The sequence below is a fragment of the Octopus bimaculoides genome, chromosome 2, assembly GCF_001194135.2.
Source record: "Octopus bimaculoides isolate UCB-OBI-ISO-001 chromosome 2, ASM119413v2, whole genome shotgun sequence".
In the NCBI taxonomy this organism is placed as follows: domain Eukaryota; kingdom Metazoa; phylum Mollusca; class Cephalopoda; order Octopoda; family Octopodidae; genus Octopus; species Octopus bimaculoides.
The window spans coordinates 126,304,289-126,317,930 of record NC_068982.1 but is presented as its reverse complement, the minus strand read 5'-3'; the positions used below and the strand labels follow the sequence as shown (position 1 = coordinate 126,317,930).

Here is a 13,642-nt window from a genome sequence, read left to right as displayed (position 1 = left end):
AGCTCCTTATTACTATTATGTTTCTTTGTCTTAGCACCTCAGCTCCTTATTACTATTATGTTTCTTTGTCTTAGCACCTCAGCTCATCTTACATCTCTCTTCATTCTCTCTCATAACTATCACTTTACCACTGTTATTTCTTTTTCCCCAACTGTCAAGTCCTCATCTTTTCTTCCCTCAATCTCTAAGTCTTATCTTATCTTCTCTGCTGTCCCACCTTTACCCTCCTCTCCTACTCCACCTGTCTCATTCCCATCCCACTCACCCCTGCTGTCCCATTGGTATCTCATCTACCATGGTCATCTTAGTCTTTCTCCATTATGTTGAATTCTGTCTTCTCTGCCCCCCCCCCCGCGCCATCTCTCTCTTTGTTGCCTACCTTTGTTTAAAACTTTTATTACTTTGCTTGTTTCCACCTCCTTATCACCTCCCATAAATTCTTCTTCTACTTACCATTTTACTCCCTCTAACTCCCTTCCAACATGTCTCTATTTAACCCCTTCCTCCTTTTACTTCTCTTACCTCCTTCTGTCTTAAATCTTACACACCTCTTTTATTTATATTTTTGAGGTTTTTTTCATTCCATCTTCCCCTTCCACTTATTTTTTTATTCCTTTTTCTAATTAACCTCTTTTTGTCCATCTCTTCTCTTCCCTCTTGCTTCTCTAGTTCTCCTTTCCTTCTTCCATTTCCTCACATTTCCCTCATCCCTTTCCCTTCCCCCCCCCCGTCTCAGCCCACCATTCCTCCTTCTACCTCTCCATTTCTAGCTCCATAAAACATACAATCTGTTTTTCTTCCATATTCTCCCATCAGCCCCTGCTCTATCACCTTCCCCTTGTACTGCTATGCACCTATATATCTTGGTCTTCTCTTAAGCACCCCCCTCTTTCTTACCCATTTCTCCACCATTTTTTTTTGTTTTTCTTTTTCCTTCTTTCGACACACCTTAAGTTTTGAAATTTATTCATTTATTTGTTATGTTATTTTTTTTTCTCTGCTCTCATGCAGTCCTGCTATGCTGTAGTGTTGAACAGTTCCATCAGTGTTCTTGCATTTTGCAACAGTAAATAGTTTCACCTACTAAAACATAATCTCACATGCAAAGCCTTTACTATATTTTGGTTCAGAATATCCAATTCTTTCAACTGATTCTCTGACACCTGCCAACTATTTTAGAGAGCCAGTAGCAACCTAATATCTTCTTTTGTCTTTCTCATCTTTCCCATGTTAATATTCATGCATATAGAGGTACTTATGTTTATGTACATACACAGTATTTTCAGCTTTCTTCACCTTTGTATCCCTTTTTAAAAAACTACAATATACATATTGTATTCATTCAATAAATCTTTAACCAAGATTTGATTTAAAATTTTTGTGGTGATAGGCGCAGGAGTGGCTGTGTGGTAAGTAGCTTGCTTACCAACCACATGGTTCCAGGTTCAGTCCCACTGCGTGGCACCTTGGGCAAGTGTCTTCTACTATAGCCTCGGGTCGACCAAAGTCTTGTGAGTGGATTTGGTAGAGGGAAACTGAAAGAAGCCCATTATATATATATGTATGTATGTATATGTTTGTCCCCCCCAACATTGCTTGACAACTGATGCTGGTGTGTTTACGTCCCTGTAACTTAGCAGTTCGGCAAGAGAGACCGATAGAATAAGTACTAGGCTTACAAAGAATAAGTCCTGGGGTCGTTTTGCTCAACTAAAGGCGGTGCTCCAGCATGGCCACAGTCAAATGAATGGAACAGGCAAAGTTGACCATGGCAGTAGTTAAACCCAGAAAATGAAGAGCAGGAAGAAATGCTGTTAAATGTTTGATGCTCCAACAATTCTTGCAGCTCTCTGCTTTGATAATGTTTCTTCTTGTCTAGGTGCAAAAGCTCTGTGATGTGACAACAGTTTCAAATAGGTATTGAAACTCTATTAGGGCTTTAATATGCAGCAGCTTACTAATAATGCTCATCCTATTAGTAATATTAATATAATTAATTAGTTAAAATATTTGACCTCCGGTTATAAACAAATATTTAATTATGATGAGTGCTGTTGACTACAGACAGACATAAATAAGCACACGATGTATCAGAACCGAAGTATAGTTTATTTCATTCACTCCTCACGTAGTCAATACCTGAGGTGTGTATGGGGACTGAGGGAAATAAATGACACAACTTGTTCCTCTGAAATAATGCCTCTGTGTGTAAGCAAAACCAGCCCATAATATTTTGTTGTGGAATTGGTGTAACGGTATATTCTTGGCAAATCAGATCTCTAACTCACTTCTCATTCTTCTTTGGATTTTCTTTTATTTCTTCTCTAACGGCTTTTGCAAAGCAGTAAGTACTATCACCTCCAGTTTCCCCGCTTCTTTATAAACCTAGGATTTCATAACTAAATTACAAAATCAACAGCAGATTTACTATCGTTACTCATGATGTAAGAAATTTTATATGTTTTTGTTTCTTCCCTTTTTTCCCCTCTTTTCTTTCCATCATTGAGACATTAAAAATATTATAAACAAAGCTGAAAGACTTTATTCCTCCTCCTCTTCCTCTTCCTCCTCTTCCATTTGCTTTCTTGAAAGCTTTGTATTTGCATTGTCTGCTAGTGGTGCAGGCTTGCTGCAAGGGCAAACTAACACAGTGAAGCTAAGTTTAGTGTGGCCAGAAATCAATATCTTTAAAGAGTTACAGACACAGCTGACTAGATATTCTGTTCTGTGATCACAAACTTGTTACTGCTCCAACTTTGTTGTGGTATTTTACTTTTATTAATAGTGCTGGTATGATGATGATGTTGTAATTGCTGCTGCTGTTGTTGTTGTTTCTGGTTTTTGTTGTTATGTTTTCCTTTGTTGCTAAAAGTTTTCTGCTGATGTATTTATTCCTAAAAGGACAGATTAATATGCAATTAGTTGCTGGTATTTAGTTGTAGAGTGATGTCTACTCGTCGTCTGAGTGTGCTGGTAATGCTAACAATGTTGCTATGGGGTACTGTCTTTATAAACATATTTTGTAGACTAGCAAGCCTCTGGTGTTGTCATTTGATTAGTTTTGTTAGAAATAGCAGACTAATCTTCCTCATCTCATACCCTACTTGTATCAAATCTCTCTCTCTCTCTCTCTCTCTCTCTCTCTCTCTCTCTCTCTCTTTCTCTCTCTCTCTCTCTCATATGCACACACAAACACATACAATGCTCAAGGACACAACACACTACTCAGTCCAGAAATCAAAGTCATACACATTATGGGCTTCTGCACAGTTTCCATACACCAAATTCCAATTGCAATGGATTAGTCGGTGCAAGGCTAACAGAAGACACTCACCCAGTGTTGTGGAGTGGAATAATTAAACTTGGAACTACTGGTTACAAAGCAAACCTCTTAACCATGCAACCATATAGCAAATTTCACTCATAAGCAATTAGCCAGTCACAGACTGAAGCAGGAGATAGTTGTCCAAGGCAGGGGTTTTCAAACTGTGGTCCGCGGACCACAGTGGGTCCGCAAGGACAAGACAGGGGGTCTGTGGACAGCAAATACTTTTTATGGGCAATTTGATTTTATATATGTTTTTTAATCGAAATCTTTTAATTGACAATAAACCTATTTGTTAGATAAATAAATGTAAAAATATATGTTATTTTAAGCAAATATTTATGTATAAATTTCATAAGCGTTTATAAGGGGGATCCCTAAGGTAAAGCCTGAAATATAAAGGGGTCCGCAAGTCAAAAAGTTTGAAAACCCTTGGTCCAAGGTACTGAGCAGTGGAATTGAACCTGGAATCACTAGTTGCAAAGCAAGCTTCTTAACCATACAGACATACTTGTCATTGTTGATGTATTTTCATGTTAAGCTAGTGTGATTTCCTAAATGTTTTTGACTGTTTCTGTTGATCTGCAACATTGGTTTTGACACATCTGTTTGTCATTTGGTTGTTCACATAACATCTACAAGATAATTTAGATATTTGTATAACTCCTGTTATGAGAGTTGTGGCATAATTTCTGTAGTTTTTTCCTTTATTAAATTTTTTAGTAATAACTACATTCTAACTGGCATGGTAGGTAACTTAGTTCTTGTTAATCTTTTTGTAACCATATTTCTATTGCACTACATCCTCTTTATTTCAATTAATTTTGAAAATACCGTAAATCCTCGAGTATAATCCGCCCTTGAGTATAATACGCAGGGGATTTTCAGGGGGCTGTACATCTGAAAAACCTAAACCTTGTGTATAATACGCACCCCTTCTCTAACTTGAGTCAAGGAGGTCTATATAACGTCTTTGGTTTGTAAACCTATATACTCTTTCTCTTTTTACTCTTTTACTTGTTTCAGTCATTTGACTGCGCCCATGCTGGAGCACCGTCTTTAGTCGAGCAAATCGACCCCAGGACTTATTCTTTGTAAGCCTAGTACTTATTCTATCGGTCTCTTTTACCGAACCGCTAAGTTACGGGGACATAAACACACCAGCATTGGTTGTCAAGCGATGTTGGGGGGGACAAACACAGACATGCAAACATATACATACATATATATATATATATACATATATACGACGGGCTTCTTTCAGTTTCCATCTACCAAATCCACTCCCAAGGCTTTGGTTGGCCCGAGGCTATAGTAGAAGACACTTGCCCAAGGTGCCACGCAGTGGGACTGAACCCGGAACCATGTGGTTGGTAAACGTCTTTTATTATTATTGTATATATAACAGTAATAACATCAGTGAAAAATAAATATAGCTTAAGGTATTAGCTTAAGGTATTTTCGCACTTGACATAAAAATGCATCTGAATAAACATTGCCGGACAGCAAATAAAGACTCGGACATTGCTTAGGAAATATTCTTCATTTTTAACCTCGTATATAGTATGCACTAGGGATTTTGACCTTTAAATTTTGGGGAAAAAATGCAGAGTATACTCAAGGATTTACGGTAATAAAGAATTAACTAAAATATCTTGGCCAATACTAAGCTGGTGATTTAAACATAATTTAAACATGAAATTGTAATGAGAAATTTTAATTCAGATCACTTTATATAGAAAGTTTGTATTGTGGAAGCAGGGCTGGTTTTGGGCAGGTTGGTATCAAACATGTTAAGTACATTATGAATAATCAAGGCCCTCATTTGGAAACCAGTTTTGTTTTAAGTTTTTATGTAATGTGAAAATTATTTTTGATAAATGTCCATACTTATGTGCATGCATATAGTTGTGAAGGAATCATCATTGGTGCAGTATGTAGAAATTGTGACTTAGGCGGCGAGCTGGCAGAAACGTTACCCCGCCGGGCGAAATGCTTAGCAGTATTTCATCTTCCGTTACGTTCTGAGTTCAAATTCCGCCGAGGTCGACTTTGTCTTTCATCCTTTCGGGGTTGTTAAATTAAGTACCAGTTACGCACTGGAGTCAATGTAATCGACTTAATCCCTTTGTCTATCATTGTTTGTCCCCTCTATGTCTAGCCCCTTGTGGGCACTAAAGAAATAAGAAATTGTGACTTAGTTGTTTGGACTCGATTAAAAATAGTCCTAACATAGGACTGATAGTGAACTTTTTTTGGTTTCATTTGTATTTATTATTCAGACATGATAGACTTCTTTAAGGATTTCATTCCTTTGTCTATTCAGATCTATCTTTAAATCCATTTTATCCCTCTCAATCTTTCTCTTAAACATCTTGTTACCAGTTCACTCATTGGCAGTTGTCATCCAAATCAAATTTCATTGGGTCATCAATACATTTATTCAGATTGATTTATATCATCTCTCGCTTTATTTTTATTTTTCTTGAAATAAGAATCACTTGCTCATTCCCTTCCTCTTCCACCTCCCCCACTCTCAAAGTATTAAAACAAGTCTTATTTGTTCAGACTTCTCTCTGAAGACAATCTGTTGCACTAAGATTATCTCGCCTTGAGACTTGGTCGGTACCTAATTCTTTTCTCTGACACATGTCAGTCGAATATTCTTGCGAAATATATTTTTGTTCTTTTATTAGTTTCAAAAGTTTTCATTTTATATCCCCCACCCCACACCCCATTTCTTGTGTTTTTGGGAGATACAAACGAGGATGGGGTTGGCAGGTTGGGAGTTGAATTTCGCTTCAAGCTCTCTGCCTTTTTAGATAAAATATTAGTTAAGACATGTTGAATTCTTTTTCTATTTTGCTTCGCTATTCATTTTTGTCATTAGCAAAACAATAGGATGTTAATTTAAACTCCAGTAGTATTAATTGGATTTAGGTGCAAAATCTTACTGTTGCTTTAAGGCCAAATTAGGTTGATGAACTTGAATTTTTGCTCATAGAAAAGATTAAGCTTGTATCTATGAGATAGATCCAAACAGTTTTGACTATTTGATTACATAGAATTGAACAGAAATGAAGAACAGTATACCGTTAACCAAGTTTATAACTAATTGTTATTGATATTGATACGAATGGCATTTCGTATGACCCCTTCTGACACTCTTTTAAGTAATTAAACAGAAAATCAATAAAATATGTTTTATACATCAATTGATATGTGGGTGTAGAGGATGGGTGTGTATGTATGTGTGTGTGTGTATATATATATATATATATATACATATACACACACACACACACACACACACACACACACACACTCACTTACTCACACACCACCTTTTTCCCCCCTTCTTGATAAATATACAGCATATATATACTCTTTACTCTTTTACTTGTTTCAGTCATTTGACTGCGGCCATGCTGTGGCACCGCCTTTAGTCGAGCAAATCGACTCCAGGACTTATTCTTTGTAAGCCTAGTACTTATTCTATCGGTCTTTTTTTGCCGAACCGCTAAGTTACGGGGACGTAAACACACCAGCATCGGTTGTCAAGCAAGGTTGGGGGGACAAACACAGACACACATACATATATACGACGGGCTTCTTTCAGTTTCTGTCTACCAAATCCACTCACAAGGCTTTGGTCGGCCCAAGGCTATAGTAGAAGACACTTGTCCAAGGTGCCACGCAGTGGGACTGAACCCGGAACCATATGGTTGGTAAGCAAGCTACTTACCACACAGCCACTCTCTATATATAAATATACATATATACATGGTCAGCTCATCATCTCCTTTGACATGAAGGAAAAATAGAGAAGTATCTGCTTCTTTGGTTTAAGCGGGTAGATTTATTTTAGGGAAAGGGATCCAGTTGTAGAACTTAAATGTCTGAATTTTTAACTACTATTCAACTAATTTAAACATTGTAAAATATTTGGATGGAGGGAGAATGGGGTAAATTGTTTTTTTTTTACCTGCACAAGAGAGAACTGAAATGTATTTACATCTGTTTGTTTAAATAATTTTGTCTTATAAATGAAATAAATAAAAAAAATAAATAATTTGTCTCAGACTTCTATTTGACAGTTGTAATTTTGAGATATTCTGGCTGCATACATTGTGCAGGCATGTAGAAATTAGTTATTTCTTGATTGTTTTATTTTTAAGTCTTCATATAATTGGATTCTAGTCCTCATTTCACATACTCTTATTCTTTATTGTTGTTCTTTTATTGTTATTTTAGACCTTAACACTTTGTTTTACGTTCCTTAATGTTATCTTTGATATATGTATGCGTTTGTGTATGCACACACACACACACACACACTTGTATATATGCATGTATATACATACATATATATATTTATACTCATGTATGCATACATAAATACATATACAAGTGTGTGTGTGTGTGTTATGCTGCATAGTTATGCATTCTTCTTCAGCAGATATACTATGCAAGACTATAGAAGCTAATGTTTGACCTAACAAGACATTTTTGACATTTTAGTCCTCTCTGTATCCTTGCAACTGCTATCATCATCCATCTATGATGTCATTATCTTTGTTGTCAGCATTGATGATGATGATGATGACATTGTGCTCTCTCTCTCTCTCTCTCTCTCTCTCTCTCTCTCTCTCTCTCCTTCCTTCTCTCTTACACACTCAGACTAAAATGAACAAAGTTGGAAAGTAGGTTACTACTACATCTGGCAACTTACCATTTGCTATTGACTGACAGCATTCATCATGTTTTGTTTCTTAAAACAACATTTCAGTTATTTACTTTCTTGTGAGTAATTTTGCTTTACCAGACATATCCAATTTTTGAAAGCAGAGTGTTGGATTTGAAACCTCATGTTGTTTAGCTGAAAGTATATTTGAATACCCATGATTTATAGAATGTAAATTGGTAAAGATGTTCTATAATGGAATAATAACTGTTTAGGAATTTTGCTTTACCAGACATATCCAATTTTTGAAAGCAGTGTTGGATTCGAAACCTCATGTTGTTTAGCTGAAAGTATATTTGAATACCCATGATTTATAGAATGTAAATTGGTAAAGATGTTCTGTAATGGAATAATAACTGTTTAGGAAATTCATAGTGTTGAACTTAGGAGGTCTGCATAAAAGCAACCAACAAAACAAAACAATTGATGAAAGAGGAAATGCAAAAATAAAGGGCAGTGATCATAGCCTGTAAGTCCTATATGCTAGAATAACTCTTTGTGTGTGTGTGTGTGTGTGTGTGTGTGTGTGTGTGTTACTCATAGAATGTTTATTGAATTAGCCAATTTAATATACCCCCATCTTGTATAGTATGCTTATTTATGTGGAACATAAGCAAAACTTAGTACACAATTGGTAATTTCCAATCAAAGCCTATAAGATAAATGGCTGTGCATTTGTCTTTTGTCTTCTCCATATTCTAAGATTAAATGCACAAACTTCAAGCTAAAGTACCACCATATTTCAACTTCAATTCACTATTATTTCAGTTTCCATTTAATATTTTCCCATTACGACATGGGTTAGCTTTAATCAGATTGACCCATCTGTCAACATATGAAATACAAAGATGAAGGATAAACAAAAATCTTTTGTTTCTCCAAAATGGGAAGATATGTCTATTAAACCTGAATACCACTCTGAAAGAAAAATTGTAGGAACACAACCAAATAATTAGAGGTTTTGGCTGTGTGGTTAAGAAGCTCGCTTTGCAATCACATGGTTTGGGGTTCATTCCCACTGGCCAAGTACCTTCTACTATAAGCCCAGGCTGACCAATGCATTTTGAGTGAATTTGTGAATTTGGTAGCTGGAAACTAGAAGCCTATAATTTTATATGTGTATGTATGTTTGTGTTAGTCCCCTTCCGCTGCTTGAGAGCTGGTGTTGGTTTGTTTATGCCCCAGTAACTTAACAGTTTGGCAAAAAGTGACCAACAGAACAAATACCAAGCTTCAGAAAAATATAATGGGCTCGATTTGTTTGACAAAGCTCAATGACTAAAACAAATAAAATGTAATAAACAGAGTCGTTAGTTTCTTGGTAGTGTTGATAACATTCCTCTAGGTCTGCTTAAAAGCATTCCCCCCTCCAAAAAAAAAAAACAACAAAAAACAATTGATAATAAAGGAGAAAATTCAAAAATAAAAGGGCAGTGATTATAGCCTCTAAATTCTAAATGCTATGTCAGTATAAAGTGTAGGAAAATAACATAGAACTTAAGCTTATTTAGTATTACTTTTATTTATTTATCTCTACCAGACTTAAGAGCCATGCCATATTCTACTTTTGGTATTGCAATGTGAGAAGAAATGGAATATTTACAAGAAAAGAGATATTTAGAATTTCAGGTGGAACTTTTCTCATTTGTAAGATCTGCCTAAAATGTATGGTTTGACATTTTATTGAATCAGGAAATTTAAAGTTATAATATGCCAGGAGTCTTATCTGGAGTAAACCCTGTTCAGAATAAATTACAGTAATTGAACACAAAGCCTAACTTGATGACTAGCAATTTTCTAAGAATTATAATTTCAAAGAAATGGTTATGTCCAGTATGTTAAAAAAAACAAAAAAAAGGAGCAGGAATTTTATGTTGAGTTTACGCAAGGACCACAATTAAGCAAACTGGGATTCATTCACTCTTCTGTTTGTACTGAAGCGACCAGTAGTTTTGAAGGCTTGCTAGTAGCAATAGTCAAATTCTTTAGTAATCAGAGGGGCATTGATAGGCTAGAGGCTTAGTTATAAAATGGTGTTAAGGGTTTTTTAATATATTTCATTTTACTTCATATGGAATGTGCTAGAATTTGGAAAAATTTGTTTTCCAGTTGCACATGTTCTGAAACACACTGCTACTGCTTTTACTTGTTTCTGGGGCATAAACTAAGAGTACTGTCTTTAAATGGTACCAGTGTAAAGGTAACACACATACACATCTTACATGACTGTTGCTCAAAATCAAGGGTGACTTGGAAGCATGTCTCATGCTTTCACTAAATGTTTTAGGTGCCTGTATAGTCATGAGCAGATATAAACACTCTTGGTCTTCATTCTTGACCCAGTGGAACAATCAGGATGTGACAGCTGGAGGGAGAAAAGATTGTACCAGTACAAGAGCAGTACTAATTTCAGCTGGGTTGACTGGAGTCACATGAAATTGGATAACTTGCTCAAGGATACAACACGCTACTCAGTCAAGGAATTGAAACCATAAGTTTATGTTCATGAGTCCAGTACCCTAATCACATGGCCATGTCATCACACACATTATGGGCTTCTGCAGGGTTTCTATCAACGAGATTTCACTTTCAAGTCCTTGGTAAACTAGAGGTTGTTAAGAAGACACGTGTCCAAGTTACCATGCCATGGAACTAAACCCAAAACCATGTTGTTCCAAATCAAACTTCCCAACCACTTAGCCATCAACCATGTGCAATGTTATAAGACTTGCTCTGTCACTCTAGAGAAAAATACTTTGAACGCATTGCAAAATCTAATGCAGTATAGAATAGTTCTGTAATCTTGGAGACTGTAATAGTGCTGTAATCCTGGAGACTGATTCTATGCTGCCAATTATGTGCAGAAGCCTCAATCCATTTATGTAGATCATCTGTCTAGCAGACAATGAATCAGAGAAAGGAGGAGGGAGAAAAAAAAAATCAAGTTGGGAATTGAACTTGCATTTTCTGCTGCCACATTTTACCAGTTCAATCAGACTCAACAATAAACAAATAAAATGTCACCTTGTTAATTACCAAAGAATATTATTTATTTATAATTTTGCTAAACACTCAGTGTTAACAGTACAAGAGATTGATGTTTAGCCTTGTGCACCCACATTCCCTTGTTTCTCTCTGTAAACATCACCTTGACACTATTTGTTTAATTTATTACTTTCTCAGCCAGCAGCAGCACCACCACCACAGTGTTCTTGTTGCTGCTGCTCTTGTGTTCCTTGTTTGTTATTGTCACTGTTGCATCAGCAATTCATGTTTTAATTGCATTAATAACCAATGAGTGTTATCCCTGTTGGCTTCTTTTGTCAGCAGCAGCAGCAGTAGTAGCAGCTCCTTCCCAATCCACTCCTTTTAGTCTGTGAATGACACATAGACCTGTCTAACAATTAATTAGAACTAAACTACATACAACTTCAGACTTGGAGCAGGTAGAAGTGTGATGGGGGTAGGACAGTTAAAAAAAAAAAAACTTTAATCTTTTTTGTTTTGTTTTTGTTTTCTGTCATATTTCTTTTTATTATTTTCCTTAGAAAAACATTGACATATTTCTAGTTGATTTCTTTTATGCAACATTTTTATTTTTCCCATTTCGTTTTTTATTTATTTAACATGTTTTAACATCATGCGTACCGTCCTCTTACAGTATCTGTCTGTCTCCAACCTGTACTTTCTTATTTTGTCGAAATTAACTCTTTGTCTGGCACATACTTTGCTTGTTGAATATAAATGGTGTCAAATTACAAATTTACCTAGAGTTACAAAAGTAAAAAAGAAAAGAAAAAAAAAATTGAAGAATAAAATAAAAATGCACCCAGTTTAATTAATGTTCAGAGCTTGCTAGCTAATAAAACTCTTAAGAATTTTATAAAAATCCAAAAGCAAAACTGAATCTTTTCATAAAGATAGTTTTTCTCACCATCCATTATATATTTATGTGTGTATATTTAACACTGCAATACAATCTTCAACTTAATGTTGTAATCAGCTGTTTTTAAAAATGATATAATAGTTAGCTTCAAATTTCTGAATTTTTATTTGAGTGTGTTGTGATATTTCCTCATCATCACCATCAAACATCCACTTTTCCATTCTTACATGGGTCATATGTAACTTGTTTTGGTAGATTTCTACAGCTGGATACCTTTCCTGTTTCCAAGCATGGTAATATTTCCCCTATGGTCAAACATGATTTTCATGCAGAACTAGAAAAAAAAAAAAAAACATTGCTTGTATAATAGTAACGCACATTTATAACCATTACATGATGTGTAGACAAGGGTGCACAAAAATATGCGCATGCACACACACACACACACACACACACAAACACACTACAAGCTTCTTTAGTTTCTGACCCACTTATTTGGCCTGGGACTATAGCAGATGCTTGCCCAGGGTGGGACTACATCCATGCATGTAAATATGATTCTAGCTCTCTCTCTCTCTGTATATATGGGTGGAGAATCCTTGTCATTTGACAATAAGGATTCAGTTGTTTGATCAATTGAATTATCTGCTTCAAATTCACGTGCAAGTGGCCGACCATTCCACAGGCACCTGTTCACTCAATGCATTTCTCAAGTAGAATCAAGGTGACACAGGTGTATAACAAGGCCATTCTCTATGAATTACAGGTACAATCCACCTCACAGGCTTCTCTGCAGTTTCCGTTGTTCCAATTTCACTCAACAGATAAAGGTCAACCTGAGGCTATAGAAAGTGAAATTTGTTTAAGATGTCACTTTGTAACATCTTAAACAAACCGAGGACCTCGTGGTTGTAAAATGAAATTAAACCACTTAGCCATATGGCACCTGTATTACCCACATTGTGGCCAGGCCCTGCATTCAACACTTCTTCTGCTCCTTCCTACCCAGGACATCAGTTGACCAGAATTCTCTCCCTGCTCTTATTTTTCAAACAGGTGTTGACTTACAAGAGGAACATTTATGGCATTGATCTTGCTGATTAAGGAGACCCTGAGAAGCCTAAGGGCACTGCCCCGTTCTCCAGATCGAACAAATAATTCTCTCCCTCTCTCTTTCCAGTTGCAATATCTCTTAGGCAAAACACTATTGGTTGATATTGCATATTAATAACCCACACTATATTGTTATATAGTAATTAATGTCCACCTTTCAGTCTTGTACTTTCAATATTGCAGCAGAATTTGTGCTGAGTGACATACTTCAGCCATCATTTGCAGGGATTTTTCTTCCTCCTGTGGGTGACTGGGGGAAGGTGTGTGTGGTGAATTGTGGTAATGTGCAGTCTTGTCTGTGTAGTTAAGCTTGCTTCCCAACCATGTGATGTTTGGTTCACTCCCACTGCATTGTACCTTGGGAAAATTACCATTGTTAATGGCTTGAAGGTTATGAGTTAGTCTTTTTTGCACCTTTGACTTAATGAGAGCCATTCCATTGAACTACATGTGTACAAGCTAAAGAGTTCCTCAAATTAAGATTGCTGTTCCAATAAAGACTTCTTAAATTTTCATAATTTAGAATAAGATTTTTCATCTACCTATCTTTACTAATTTTCTACCCCCCCCCCCC

The 13,642-nt window shown here is 36.1% G+C and overlaps 1 protein-coding gene across 5 annotated transcripts in view; it reads left to right on the top strand.

Moving 5' to 3' along the window:
* The window catches only part of LOC106871219 (cysteine/serine-rich nuclear protein 3), a 186,535-nt gene that overhangs the window by 129,112 nt on the left and 43,781 nt on the right, over positions 1 to 13,642 (top strand). Inside the window, exon 1 of one of the 5 annotated variants that reach the window (XM_014917569.2) lies at positions 8,004 to 8,128. The exons of the other annotated variants lie outside the window; for them this stretch is intronic. The gene's annotated coding sequence lies outside the window, so the exon portion shown is untranslated. Of the gene's footprint in view, positions 1 to 8,003; positions 8,129 to 13,642 lie in introns of those variants that run through there. 5 annotated transcript variants of the gene reach the window in all.